General features: G+C 40.7%; 1 protein-coding gene across 9 annotated transcripts in view; it reads right to left on the bottom strand.

Annotated features, from left to right (window-relative positions):
* The window catches only part of NCKAP5 (NCK associated protein 5), a 1056676-nt gene extending 1044352 nt beyond the window's left edge, over window positions 1–12324 (bottom strand). For 7 of the 9 annotated variants that reach the window (XM_077747834.1, XM_077747833.1, XM_077747835.1 and 4 more), the window contains exons 1-2: window positions 12182–12324; window positions 2181–2316 (exon numbers count right to left, since the gene is read on the bottom strand). The gene's annotated coding sequence lies outside the window, so the exon portion shown is untranslated. The remainder of the gene's footprint in view (window positions 1–2180; window positions 2317–12181) is intronic. The other 2 variants (XM_077747838.1, XM_077747840.1) reach the window with 2 other exon arrangements.
* Window positions 12325–13260: the final 936 nt, after the last annotated feature.

Below are 13260 nucleotides of genomic sequence, written 5' to 3'. Positions count from 1 at the left end.
TCACTAATATAGATGTATACACACAGAACTATATAAATAGCCCACTTATTGAGGGCTATCTCTGTGTCCATCTCTGTTCTAACTAGTTTATACATTACTATATATCATCTTCACATAAACCTATGACATAGGTACTGTTATTATTTACTTGTATAGATAAGGGCACTGATGGAGAAAACTTTCGCATAAAATCACTTAGCTAATAAATGGCAGAATCAGGATGTGAATCCAGGGACACTAGCCTCAGAGTCTTACCACTTACCACTGCCAAGTACTGTGTTGGGAGGCATTGGGGAAGATACAGATAACCATTTACAGAGACAGAGACATAAAGAGACTGATTCCAAATTTTTACACTTGGTTACACCTAGTAAGTGTAATTAGGGTTAGAGGTGGTTGGATGAGGAGAAATAGAAAAGAGAGTTAACAAAAAAGAAAATTTGTCCTTATTACAACTTTATAATGTTTAAATTTATAATAAGCATGATCACACAATAAAAAATTAAAATCTAGAAACACATATTCTATCTGATTTTCTCTTAAGGGCTTAGACATACTGCTTTTTACTTTAAAAATGGAAAGAGGGCCAATGTGATTCATGGACAGCTTGGAAACTTGACACACATCAGTGATCTGGAGAGAAATCCCAAGTATCTTGGCAACTACCAAGGCTGAGTAGAGTCCTCTGGTTTAAGAGATGTGCAACCCTCAAGAAAACACACACTGACCAAGAATGACACTCCGGCCGACTGCCTGAATTGCAAGCCCACCTCTGCCAGATGCAGGTTATCTTTGTCCTTGGGTCATGACTTGGACACACTAAGCTTTGGTGTCCTCACCTGAATAAAAGCAGCAATGATTGGTCCTCCCTCGTAGGCTTGTGAGTATAGAATAAGGTCTGAGGGAAGCACTTTGGGTGAAGCCTCATGTACTGCTGGACTCAGCCAGCATTGGCCACCATGGTCATTGCTCCCACATTGAACTCTCACCGCCCCCTCCCCCTTGCAGTCTGAAAATGAGACCGCAAGTTGATCAAGTCGTCTGAAGCAGCCCAAAGGCAAGGAGAACTGACGAAGTACACTCAATAAGGGGTGTGACTATACATGAGAGACTATGGCCAAGTAACTATTGATGAAAAATATTAATAAGGCCTAAAGAAACACCTCTTAAAGGGCTACAGGCATTTAAGTTCTGGAAGTCCAATCTGTGTCCATCAGCTCTCAGAATACATTAACAATTTTGCTCAGAAAGTTGGTATCTACCATCACTCTATTTACTAAGGACGAAAAGTTCCCAATAACCCTATAAATGCTTCTCATTTCCAAAGCTCTTGCTCTCAGTTCATAGCTCTTGCCTGTCACTTACAACCAAAGAACATGTGTTCAGCAAGTGCTCACGGCAAATCCCATTTAAAAAATCATTTTTTTTCTTTTTGAGAAAGGGAACGCATGCATGCATGTGAGTGTGAGTGGAGAAGGGACAGAGAGAGAGGGAGAGACAGAATATTAAGCAGGCTCCACACATAGTGCAAAGCCCAACTCAGAACTCAATCTCATAACCGTAAGATCGTGACTTGAGCCAAAATCAAGAGTCTGATGCATGACCAACTATGCCACCCAGATGGCCCTAAAAAACCTTTTTAACAAACAAAATAAAAATACTAGAAACTTCTTTCAAAGACAAGGGTCCAGAAGGTGCCCATCCAAGATTTAACTGCCATATGATCGAAATGATAATTTTGAGAACAATTATGTAAACAAACTATACCCTCCACCCCAAAGTCCATCCTGCTCCACATGACTTCTGTGTGGGGACACAGATATTTCCACAGACACACATATTCACACATGCACACATACACATATGTGTACACACACACACACACACACACACACATGCATACATGGAGCTTGTCTCCCACATTTTCAAAGATTGTTTTGAAACATAAGGCACAGCCAGGTTAACAAAACATGCTTGAGGCTATGTTCTGTGTGTTCATTAAACTATAAAGCATCTTAAACCTACAATTAATTCTAAGTAAATTAAAGACATGACACAGCCATGGCACTATTGCAAGAATATTTGTGCTAATAACTGACATTTTTTACACTAAATCACCCTGCTGAAAGGTTTAACAGCATTCACATATATAACTGCTTTCTAGATTTTTTTTCTCCTACCTCAGTTGTCAAAGCATTAACGAAGCTGGCTTTTGGGAAGAATTCCAATTCAGAGTTATTTTTCCATGAGGTACTTAAGACTCCACACAGCAGCTCGTGATTATGTTGGCAGTGGCTTTGCATAACTGTTGGTTTCCTGTAGTATAAATAAGTGAACAGCTAAGAATGCCAATGTTTTGCTCTGACCAAGAAAAAGCTCACAATAAATGACAAGGAATTGCCCTCATTGGACTACTTAAGTTTTTGGATTTTTCTTTTTTAAGGGGTAAGTTAAACCAAAGCAATAGAGCTAAATGATCATATAATACATGCTACCAGTCTGAGATCATCCTTCAAATTAAAATATATTGTTTAATTCCCCAAGTCTTTTTTAGTTGATGAATTCAGCTGGACAAAGGCCACGCGGGTCACTGATCAACACCAATGCAGATAGTGTGCTTTTTTTGCTAAAGGCAGTGCAGAGAAAGCCAGAGCCTTTGCCCTTCTGAGATTTAGACTGAGAAGGACGAACAAGAAGCCTGGGCCAGGAGAGAGTATAGATCAAAGGGTCCACAAGGGAATTTGCAGAGAAGATAGCTTCGCAAGGAGGGAATGTGCAAATGAAACTCTGAGAACTGCTCCTGAGAAAAAGAGCTGTCCTGGTCCAGAGCAGTACGAGAACTCTGGGGTGAGATATCAAGGACCTTGAAAGAGTGTATGCCTTCTGCTTCTCCACATCCTCCAAAATATCTAGCACTAAATGTTCCCCAACCAATCAATGTCTGCTCTCCACACTCTCCCACACCCACAATCATCCCGCTGTATTGAACAAAAGGCCAGGTAAATGCCTTCCCCAAGTGCCTTGCTGTCGTTAACTATCGTTCCACCTTATCTCTTCCCCTGACCTTCACCCCCCTACCCTCATTTCAGCTGCGGTACCTCTTTCCTCTGGGACAATCTGACTACACACTCATGTGTCTCACATGGCTGCTTTTCTGCTGTTCGGCAGTTTTTACTTGTCTGTCTTCCCCTCTAGAAAAGGAGTTTCGCCAGCAGAAGACCATGACTTCCAAGACTTTTATCCTTAGAGCCCAGCCTAGTGCTGGCACAGAGTGGAATCCTGAGCAATATTTTTTGAAAGAACAAATTAATTCATGAAGTTTGTGTTTTCCACAATTGGAATTGCCCTTATTACGTGTTGCCCGGCAAAGTAATAGTAACACATGCTGCATTAAGCAAATCCTTTTAACTTATTATTTAAATATATTTAAATCACTGAGATAACATAGTGACTAACCAGATAATACCTGTTGATTATAACATATACTATATATAACATATATGATATAATTATATATAATTAATAATATTACATACAACTGGGGCACCTGGGTGGCTCAGTCGGTTGAATGTCCAACTTTGGCCCAGGTCATGATCTCATGGTTCATGGGTTTGAGCCCCGCGTCGGGCTCTGTGCTGACAGCTCAGAGCCTGGAGCCTGTTTCAGATTCTGTGTCTCCCTCTTTCTCTGACCCTCCCCTGCTCATGCTGTCTCTATCTCTCTCTTAAAAATAAATAAAACATTTAAAAAATATTATATACAACCTCATGTTATAATATAAAAAGGCATTATATTATATATAACATTATTTATTTATATGTAGGTGTAGGTTCACAAAAACAAGTTTTGCAATGAATGATAGCATAAGTCACCTCTACCTGACGTTGCAAGACTGCTTGAACAACCACTGTTCTTTTTACCCAGATAATAATTTTTAATTTTGTTTTATAATGGACATCAGTCATACCCAAAAGTAGAGAGAATACAGTATAATAAACCACATGTACTCCTTACTCAATAGTGCTCAACTCAGAACGAGTCCTATTATATCTCTGCCCTCAGCTAACTCTCTGCCCTGTGTCACATTAAAACAAATATCAGACATCATATCATCTATAAATATTTCAGTAAGTATCTCTAAAGGATTCTTTTAAAAATACAGTATCAAATCACACCTAAAAGCTTACTCATTCTTTAATATCAAATATTTAGTCAGCATTCAAATTTCTAATTGAAACATATAGCTTGTTTAGGGAATCAAAATGGAGATAAGATCCATACATTATGCCTGGTTGATACATTTCTAAACATTCTTTCAATTCATAGTTTCCTCTTTTCATCTTCTCTTTCTGACAATTTATTCGTTGAAGAAACAAGCTCATTTATCTTGTAGAGCTTCCCAGTCTGGATTTTGCCTTCTTCGTTCTGTAACGTCTCCTGGTGTCGTCCTCTGCCTTCTGCATTCCCTATAAATTAGCAGCTGCATCTAGAGGTGTGTTCAGATTCGAGTTTCATCCATTGGCAAAACTACCTCGAAGGTGGTGGTGTATTCTTTGGTCAGGAGGCACACCATGTGTGGTTTCCTCTTTTCTTGTGATGGTAGCACCCACTCAGTCTCAATGCCAAGACCCACTCATTGATTAGAAGTTCTGTCATGGTGTTATTCCAGTGTTATCATCCCTTCTTCACTTATTAGCTGGATACTTCTATAAATATAAATTTCCCATTATCTACTCTTTGGTTACTCAGTGGCACAGTTTGTATAGGAAAGACAAAATTAATATTTGATTCTTTCTCTTTAGTGTTCATAATAATGAGTTCATTCCCTAGCACCCCTTAATAGTGAGCAGTTAGGACTTTTCCCCCCCCGATGTCTTTTCGACTTCATGAATTTATTTGCATTTGATGAATATCCATCCATTCAAGTTAATTTCTTTATTTGATCCTCAAATTGTTTCGTCTTTGACCAATGGAGCCTGGATAAAGTTGGCTCTTGAGTCCTTTTGCTATGATCCTAGTAACCCAAGACAGTTACGTTAAGACAAATTAGAACAGTCACAGAATAAAGAGAACTTCCATGCAGATGAGCACCTCTTTTTTCTCCCAGAAAATTTTCTCTCATAAAATGCCATGCTACTCACTGAAGTGCGCCTGATTCAGAGAGCTCCCTGAGAAATGCTACAGGAAAAGACTGGAACCCAATTGCTAGAGCCAGGTCCTTTTACCTTGCAGACTGTTGTCAAGCACTCAGGAAATATGAGAGTGTTTTCTTAACTATGCACTTTACATTATTGTTTTCTTGAGACTACAAAGCTGCATTTGTCTTGATCATTAGTTTGCAAGAGTATATAATTGTTGTAGTCAATTTCACAATGATTCTTGCTGAAGTAAAAATAAATATAACGTAGATAATGCCCAAATTCCAACTGGCAAATGGGATTAGTCAAGATGATCCTATGGGCCTGACTTTTCTTTACTTCTGTCCATCTAGCAGTGGGTAATAATCCCATCCTGGGGGAATAGCCCAGACCTCAAGGGCTCAATGATGAGAGAGTCACAAAAGGAGAAGGAAGGCACCAGGTCACCACTGTTGACTGTGCAATATCCATTCCCAAAAAATGTTTACAAATCATGGAGAGAAATTTGCCTTGGATAACTTAGGATAGATTATAATTTACCATAACACAGTGGGTATATCAATTCTTCTTCCAACTAGTGTAGGACTCGTGTTGTCTAACCAGTAAAGCAAAAAGCACAAACACAGGCATATCTTGGAGATATTATGTGTTCAGTTCCAGACTACCAAAACAAAGCAAGTATCACAATAAAGCAAGTCAAAGGGGGGCACCTGGGTGGCTCAGTTACTTACATATCAGACTCTTGGTGTCAGCTCAGGTCAATGTCTCGCAGTCATGAGACTGAGCCCTGCATAGGGCTCTGCTCTGTGCATGGAGCCTGCTTAAGATTCTCTCTCTCCCTCTCTCTCTCTCTGTACCTCTCCTGCTTACTTGTACTCTCTCCCCACTCCCCAAAAAAGCCAGTCAAATGAATGTTTTCCCAGTGCATATAAAAGTTATGTTTATACTACACTATAGTTTAGTAAGTGTGTAATAGCATTGTCTCTAAAAAAGTATATACTTAACTCAAAAATACTTTATTGCTGAAAAACACTAACCATCATCTGATATTTCAATGAGTCATTACCTTTGTGTTCATGGAGGGTCTTTCTTCAGTGTTGACACCTGCTGACTGATCAGGGTGATGTTTGTTGAAGGCTGGGTGGCTGTGGTAATTTCTTAAAATAAGACAACAATGAAGTTTGTCACATCAATGACTCTTCCTCTCACGAATAATTTCACTCTGATGTTGTCTGATGTCATTTTACCCATAGTAGAACTTCTTTCAAAATTGGAAGAAGTCTTGTAAAACCCTGCTGCTGATCAACTAATTTTATAGAGTATTTAAAAATTCTACATATATATCATTTGTTGTCATTTCAAAAATCTTCACAGCATAGGAGATGATTACATCTCATAAAAATACTTTCTTTGCTCAGCCATAAGAAGCAACTCTTCACCTGCTCACGTTTGATCAAGAGATTGCAGGAATTCATCACACCTCCAGGCTCCACTTCTGTTTCTGTTCTCTTGTTATTTCCACCCACGTCCGCAGTGACTTTCTCCACTGAAGTCCTGAACCCCTCAAAGTCATTCATGAGAGTTAAGAGACAACTTCTTCTGAACTGCTCTGAATGTTGAATTCTGATCCCCTCTCATGAATCATGATATTCTTAATGGCATCTAGGACAGTGAATATTTTCCCGAAGGCTTTCAATATACTTCGCCCAGATCCATCAGAGGGACAGCTATCTATGGCAGCTATAGCTTTATGAAATCCATTTCTTCAATAAGACTTGAAAGTAGAAATATCTCCTTGATCCATATGCCACAGAATGGATGTTGTGTTAGCAAGCCTGAAAACTATTAATCTTGTACATTTCCATCAGAGCTCTTGGGTAACCAGGCACATTGTCATGAGCAGTAACACTTGAAAAGGTTTTTTTTTCCTGAGTAATAGGTCTCAATAGTGAGCTTAAAATATTTAGTAAACCATATTGTAAACAAATGTGCTGTCATCCAGGGTTTATTGTTCTATTTATAGAACATAAGCAGAGTAGATTTAACGTAATTCTTAAAGGCCCTAGGATTTTCATCATGGTAAAGGAGCATTGGCTTCAACTTACACCAATTGCATTAGGCCCTAACATGAGAAGCAGTCTGTCTCTTGAAGCTTTAAAGGCAGCCATTGACTTCTCTTCTCTAGCTATGAAGTTCTAGAAGGCATCTTCTTCCAATGGAAGGCTGTTTCATCTACACTGAAAATCTGTCATTTATTGTAGCCACCTTCATTAATAATCTTAGTTAGATCTACTGCTTAACTTGCTGCATCCACTCCATCAGTAGTTGCTGCTTCACCTTGAACTTTTATGCTATAGAGATGGCTTCTTTCCCTAAACCTCACGAACCAATCTCTGCTAGCTTCAAACTTTTCTGCTGCATCTTCCTCAACTCTCTCGCCTTCAAAGAATTGAAGAGAGTGAGGACCCTGAAGAGAGTGAGGACCTTGCTCTGGATTAGGCTTTGGTTATGGGAATAGTGTGGCTGGTTTGATCTATCCAGACCACTAAAACTTTCTCCATATCAACATTCAACATATCATTCATATGTTCAATAGAGTAGCACTTTTAATTTCCTTCAAGAAGTTTTCCTTTTCATTTAAAACTTGGCTAACTATTTGGCACAAGAGGCATAGCCTTTGGTCTATCCTAGCTTTCAACATGCCTTCCTCGTTAAGCTTCATCATTTCTAACATTTCATCTAAAGTGAGAGACGATTGACTCTTTCACTGGAATACTTAGAGGCCATTAAAGAGCTATGAACTGGGCTAATTTCAATATTGTTATGTCTCAGGAAATAGGGATGTCCAAGGAGAGGGAGAGAGGCAAGGGTCTGGCTGGTCAGAATACAGAGGGCATTCATCTATTAAATTTGTCATCTTACATAGGTGTGGTTCATAGCACCCCAAAACACTTACAATAGTACCATCAAAGGTCCCTGATCACAGATCATCATGACAAATAATAATGAAATAGTTTGAAATATTCTGAGAACTACAAAAATGTGATACAGAGACACAAAGTGAGCACATGCTGTTGGGAAAAAAGGCATCAATAGATTTGCTTGATGCTAGGTTGTCCTAAACCTTTAACTTGTAAAAAAAACACAATATCTGCAAAGCTCAATAAGGTGGAACACAATAAAATAAACTTCTCCCAGATGTGATCATTCTATTTCCTCTCAGTCACTAAGCATCTTCATGGTCTCATTTCCAATCTCGCTTCCCTCACCATTTTTTTTTCCACCTGCAAGTATTTTCTTTCTNGGGCTCCGCGCTGACAGAGAGGAGCTTGCTTGGGATTCTCTCTCTCTCTCTCTCTCTCTCTCTCTCCCCCTTCTCTCTCTCTCTCTCCCCCTTCTCTCTTTCATGCAATAATTAGTGGTTGAACAACTTCTATATGTCAACAGCTGGGAATACACTATGATGAACAGAATAAGCAAGACCTCTGTTTTCAAGGAGCTTTCCTTCTGGTTGGAGAAACTACCCAAACTGTAAGTAAATAAGGACACGTGGGTGGCTCAGTCAGGTAAGTGTCTGACTCTTGATTTCAGCTCAGGTGACGATCTCACAGTTCATGGGACCAAGCCCTGCATCAGGCTCTGAGCTGACAGCAAGGAGCTTGCTTGGTATTTTATCTCTCTCTCTTTGTCTCTGTCTCTCCCCTGCTCATGCTAAAAAAGTAAGTAAATAACTCAACAAGATAGTTTAGATAGTGAAACATGCTGTAAAGAAAATAAAACAGAAGGAAATGACAAAGCTCCCAAAAATGGCTAATTGGGAGAGGGTTGCAGATAAACTAAATATAGGAATCAATAATATTTTCTATAAATTGCCAGAGAGTAAATATTTTAAGCTTTGTGGACCATACAATTGCAACCATGAAACTTCTTCAACCCAGCAATAGGGTTTTTATCCTGATAAACTGATCCTAAGTTGAAAATATCAAGGGTCAAAAATGAATTTAATATACCTCACCTACTGACCATCACAGCTTGGCCTCACCTTTCTTAAATGTGCTCCTAACCCTCACATTAGCTTAAGGTTGGTCAGAATCATCTAACAAAAACTCTGTTTTATAATAAGGTGTTAACTTTCCCACGTAACTTGCTGACTACTGTACTGGACGTGACAAACAGAATGGCTGTAGGGATACAGAATTGTTATAATTGTATCAATTATTTATTCTTATAGTTATGTGGCCGACTGGGACTTGTGCCTTGCTGCCACTGCCCAGCGTCACAAGAGACTATCATACAGCATATCACTAGCCCAGGGAAAGATCAAACTTCAAACTTTGAAAGAGGGCTTCTACTGAATGCATGTCACTTTTGTACCATCACAGAGTCAAAAAAATTTTAAGTCAAGCCATTGTAAGTTGGGGACCAACTGTACTCAGCTCCGCCACTGCAGCATGAAAGCAGCCTTCAACAATATATAAATGAATGGGTTTGGATGGCTGTGTTCCAATAAAACTTTATTTATAAACACAGGTCGATTTGGCCTCTCAGCTGTAGTTGGCCAACCCCTGAACTAGAAAATCTATTTCATTGATGGCTTGATGACCCTACTAATGAGGCCCAGCCACCTTTCCAGAATAGCTTCTGTATGCATACCGAAGCCAACCTATTATTCTAACCACCTTTCAGGAGATGTTGGAGGCCTTACACTACACAATCCTACTTGGCTCTAGTCTTACTACCCAAGTGTATAATAACGGAGGATTTGAGATAGTACCCTTAGGAAAATAAATGGGATAATTATAACATGACTTGAGCTCTTCATTTCAATGTTTGAAGTTCACTACTTTGGGAAGCCTAAAGGTGCTACCCAATGTGTGAGTCTATTTAGTAACATCTTGTGCAAAGTCTTTTGGAAATCCTAATAGTTTAAGCCCACTGTCTCATAATCCTATGCTTTCCACATTATCTCTTTCATTCTCTTTCTCTCTTTTTTATCCCCACCACATTTGTCAAACAAGATTTACCCTTTACAAAACCACAATGGCTAGTTTTTTGTCAGTTCATATTTCTCCAGATGTTTTGTGATCTCATCCCTTCTTAATGTCTCTGAGATCTGCCTACCTCTGAGGTTAGGCTAGATGGTCTATAATTTCGCATCCCCTGCCACTCTAAATGGGTTCCTGGCTAAGCAACAGCCCCCTTCAGTGAGGTCAGCCAGAAAAAGTCATACATATCATAAACATGCCATGAGCTATTCAGCAATAACATTCAGCGGGGTTTGCTTTAGCTCAGAGGCCAAGGGGATTTGGCGGAAAAAAATACACAAAAGGCTATTCTATGGGAGTAAGCCTGACAAAGTCAACTGCTAAAGAAAACTAGTGCCAGACATTTGGCATCTTGAAAAGGAAGAAAAGATATTCTTCCCATCCATTTCTCTGAGGTTTCCAGAATAAGAAAACAGATACTATATGTGGTTGCCTATGCTTTCATTATGATTTCACTCTTCTTCTTATTGAACCACAGTGTCAGATCCAAGTTCAGCAGGGACTTGACCCAGAATTATGAGTTTATCTGCTAGAGGCACAATGTGCCCCATTGCTGTGACTGGACCTGCCTCATCCACACAAACTCTGATGAAAGCATGCGGCTCCAATGTGGGGGGAATGTGTGCTGCTTCAGGGGCTTGCCATCTGTTCAATCCTGCTCACTGTTTCTCATTTTCACCTTCTTTCCTCTCAGACACTAACCCAACCTGACAACACCCAGTGGCTTCTGAATTTTTTATCAGATCTTTGTTCTCACAACCCTGGTTCTGACCTTCACCCTCTGACCCTATATGAGACAGTAGTGGGTACTGGTGCTCCCACATTCCAGTGTAACCCTGACAGAGCTGGGCCATCAGGCCAGTGCCACCAGGTCTCCATGGTAGAAACCAGAGGAATGGGAAAATCAGCTACCAGAAGTTGAAATATAGGAGCACAGGGATGAGTGGAAAATGGGAGACTACCAGTGAACCCAATTCTATAAAGTCACATCAAGGCCAAAGCTGAGGGTTGGTGCCATTTTGAAGGACATCAGTAAAACTGGGCTGGAAGTCTGCTTCTGGGAAGTTGTCCAGGGCAGATAAAACCCAAAGAGATTTGATGTCATTACTAGAAAACCAACCACAGGGACATGGTGGAAGCAAGGTCAGAAAGCTGACCCGAATAGAGACCAAGGCAAAGCTGCTGAAATGGGGCTCCTTCTATTGGCCTGCTCTACAACCACATGCAGATCCCTGAGTATGCAGTACAGCAGGGAACATGTTGGAGTAAGCAGGACATGGTCTTCAGCTGTCCTTAGCCTTATATTCAAATGATAAAAATCTGTGTCAGTTTCATAAAAAGGCTGGAAGTGAAAGGAGCTTTGTCCATGCTGGGGCCAAAGCATTCAAGAGGTAGTAGCACTAATTCCCAGTCCTGCCCAGGATTTTCTGGTAGGGAGCTGATACTGGGTTGAGAGAAGGTGGGGAAGGAAAGTGGAGGCAGATCCTCAACAGTGCTATCTAGGCCATCTCAGTTTTCCCTTTAAGAAAGAATTTCTTTCTCAGTGCGGGAGGAATGTGGGGTGGAGAGTCTCTGTCAGGGGAGCATGTGAAATCAATGACTTCACCCATAGAGACAAAGAGGTGTCTTGAGTCATTAGCATTCTGGTCCGATGCACACCTCACAGTGTTGCAAGCTGGCTTGTTGGGGTTGAAAGGGTAGCCCAGAGTCATGAAAGCTCCTCTAAAATGGAGCCCACAAATGCTGGCCCACAGCACTGAGCAACAATGNAGAGGCACTGAAAAAAATCAGACTGTTTATTGGCAGCAGCAAATTGAGGGGAGAAGATGCCTAGAATTAGGCACAGCTGTGTAAATCAAAAGCGTAATGTTCTAATGAGCAGTTAGGTTCTATCATGTAAGGGTGATGAGCCTCATTCAGTACATTAAGAGCACAGGACTGAGCTAGAACTCATCACCCTGAAGCAGGGTACAGGCAAACAAATGTCTGGGGACCTACCGCACCGCTTCTCAGGGCTGTGTCTCCAGGAGGAGATGATCCCCTTGCTGGATGCTTCCGCAGTGCCTGAGCTGCTTGCCTTCCCCCTGGTCCATTCTCAAATGCAGGCTTTGCCTCACAAGTGGAAGGTGAAGCTAATCTGATCAAGGAATCCTCCTCCTTGAGGCAAGAAACAGACTGGCTTCCCATCTCATTCCTCTCAAAGGAAACATTTGCATTTTCACACAGCCCTTCAGTGACCTAACCCAGAAAATGCTAAATAGAGAAAGAGAGGTATTCACAGGCCTTTCTGAACATAACAATCAGGAGGAAACAAAACACTGCATTTGGAATCAGACAAACCTGGTTTCAGAGCATGTTCTATGTGGTTTTGAGCAAATGACTTTTTGGTCGTTTGCCCTTCCCCCGCTGCTCACTTTTTTTTTTCTTCTTCTTCATAGTAATGTTTCGGTGAACACCTTCTCTCTACCAGGCTCAGGAGTCAATTGAGGAAAATAACAGCCCCTTCACAGATTTGTTGTGAGAATTGAATTTCAGACTCCACATAAAGCAGGTAGCCCTGTACCTAGCACAGAGGAGGCATGTAGGAAATGAATATTCTCAACGTTCCCTTTGCAAGAGCAGCTCCAGTCTGCTGAACTTGACACTTGAGGAGGTCAGGGAACAACTTTAATGTTCATAGGAGACCCGGTGGCCAGACATCTTTCTCTTGATTCAAGTGTCTGGGATACCCTGAGCCCAAGGGGGGGGGTGTGCTCTCCACCTGGAAGAGCACGAGGAAGCTAAAAGGGCTCAGTTTTTAGAGGTTGGCCAGAACAAGGCGCGGGCCACATACTGTTGTTTGGGAAACCCTCCCTTTGTGTTGAAAACTCTGCATTTTAAAAACCAGTCCTGAAAATCAGAGTTGAGAGTTCCAGAGCTGATCATTTCTTTAAAATCATCAGCCGCAACATTCGAAAGGGTCCTTTAAAAATTAATCAGGAAAGCCAAGAATTTAATAGAAAGTATTCAGAACTAGAAAGGACTTTCAGGAAAACAGAGCAGATGTTAGGTATATAAAGAGGCTAGGGGAAAGACTA

The sequence above is a fragment of the Crocuta crocuta genome, unplaced genomic scaffold (assembly GCF_008692635.1).
Source record: "Crocuta crocuta isolate KB4526 unplaced genomic scaffold, BGI_CrCroc_1.0 scaffold427, whole genome shotgun sequence".
NCBI lineage: Eukaryota > Metazoa > Chordata > Mammalia > Carnivora > Hyaenidae > Crocuta > Crocuta crocuta.
Note: the sequence above shows the minus strand (reverse complement) of the source record. Positions and strands in the feature narration are given on the sequence as shown.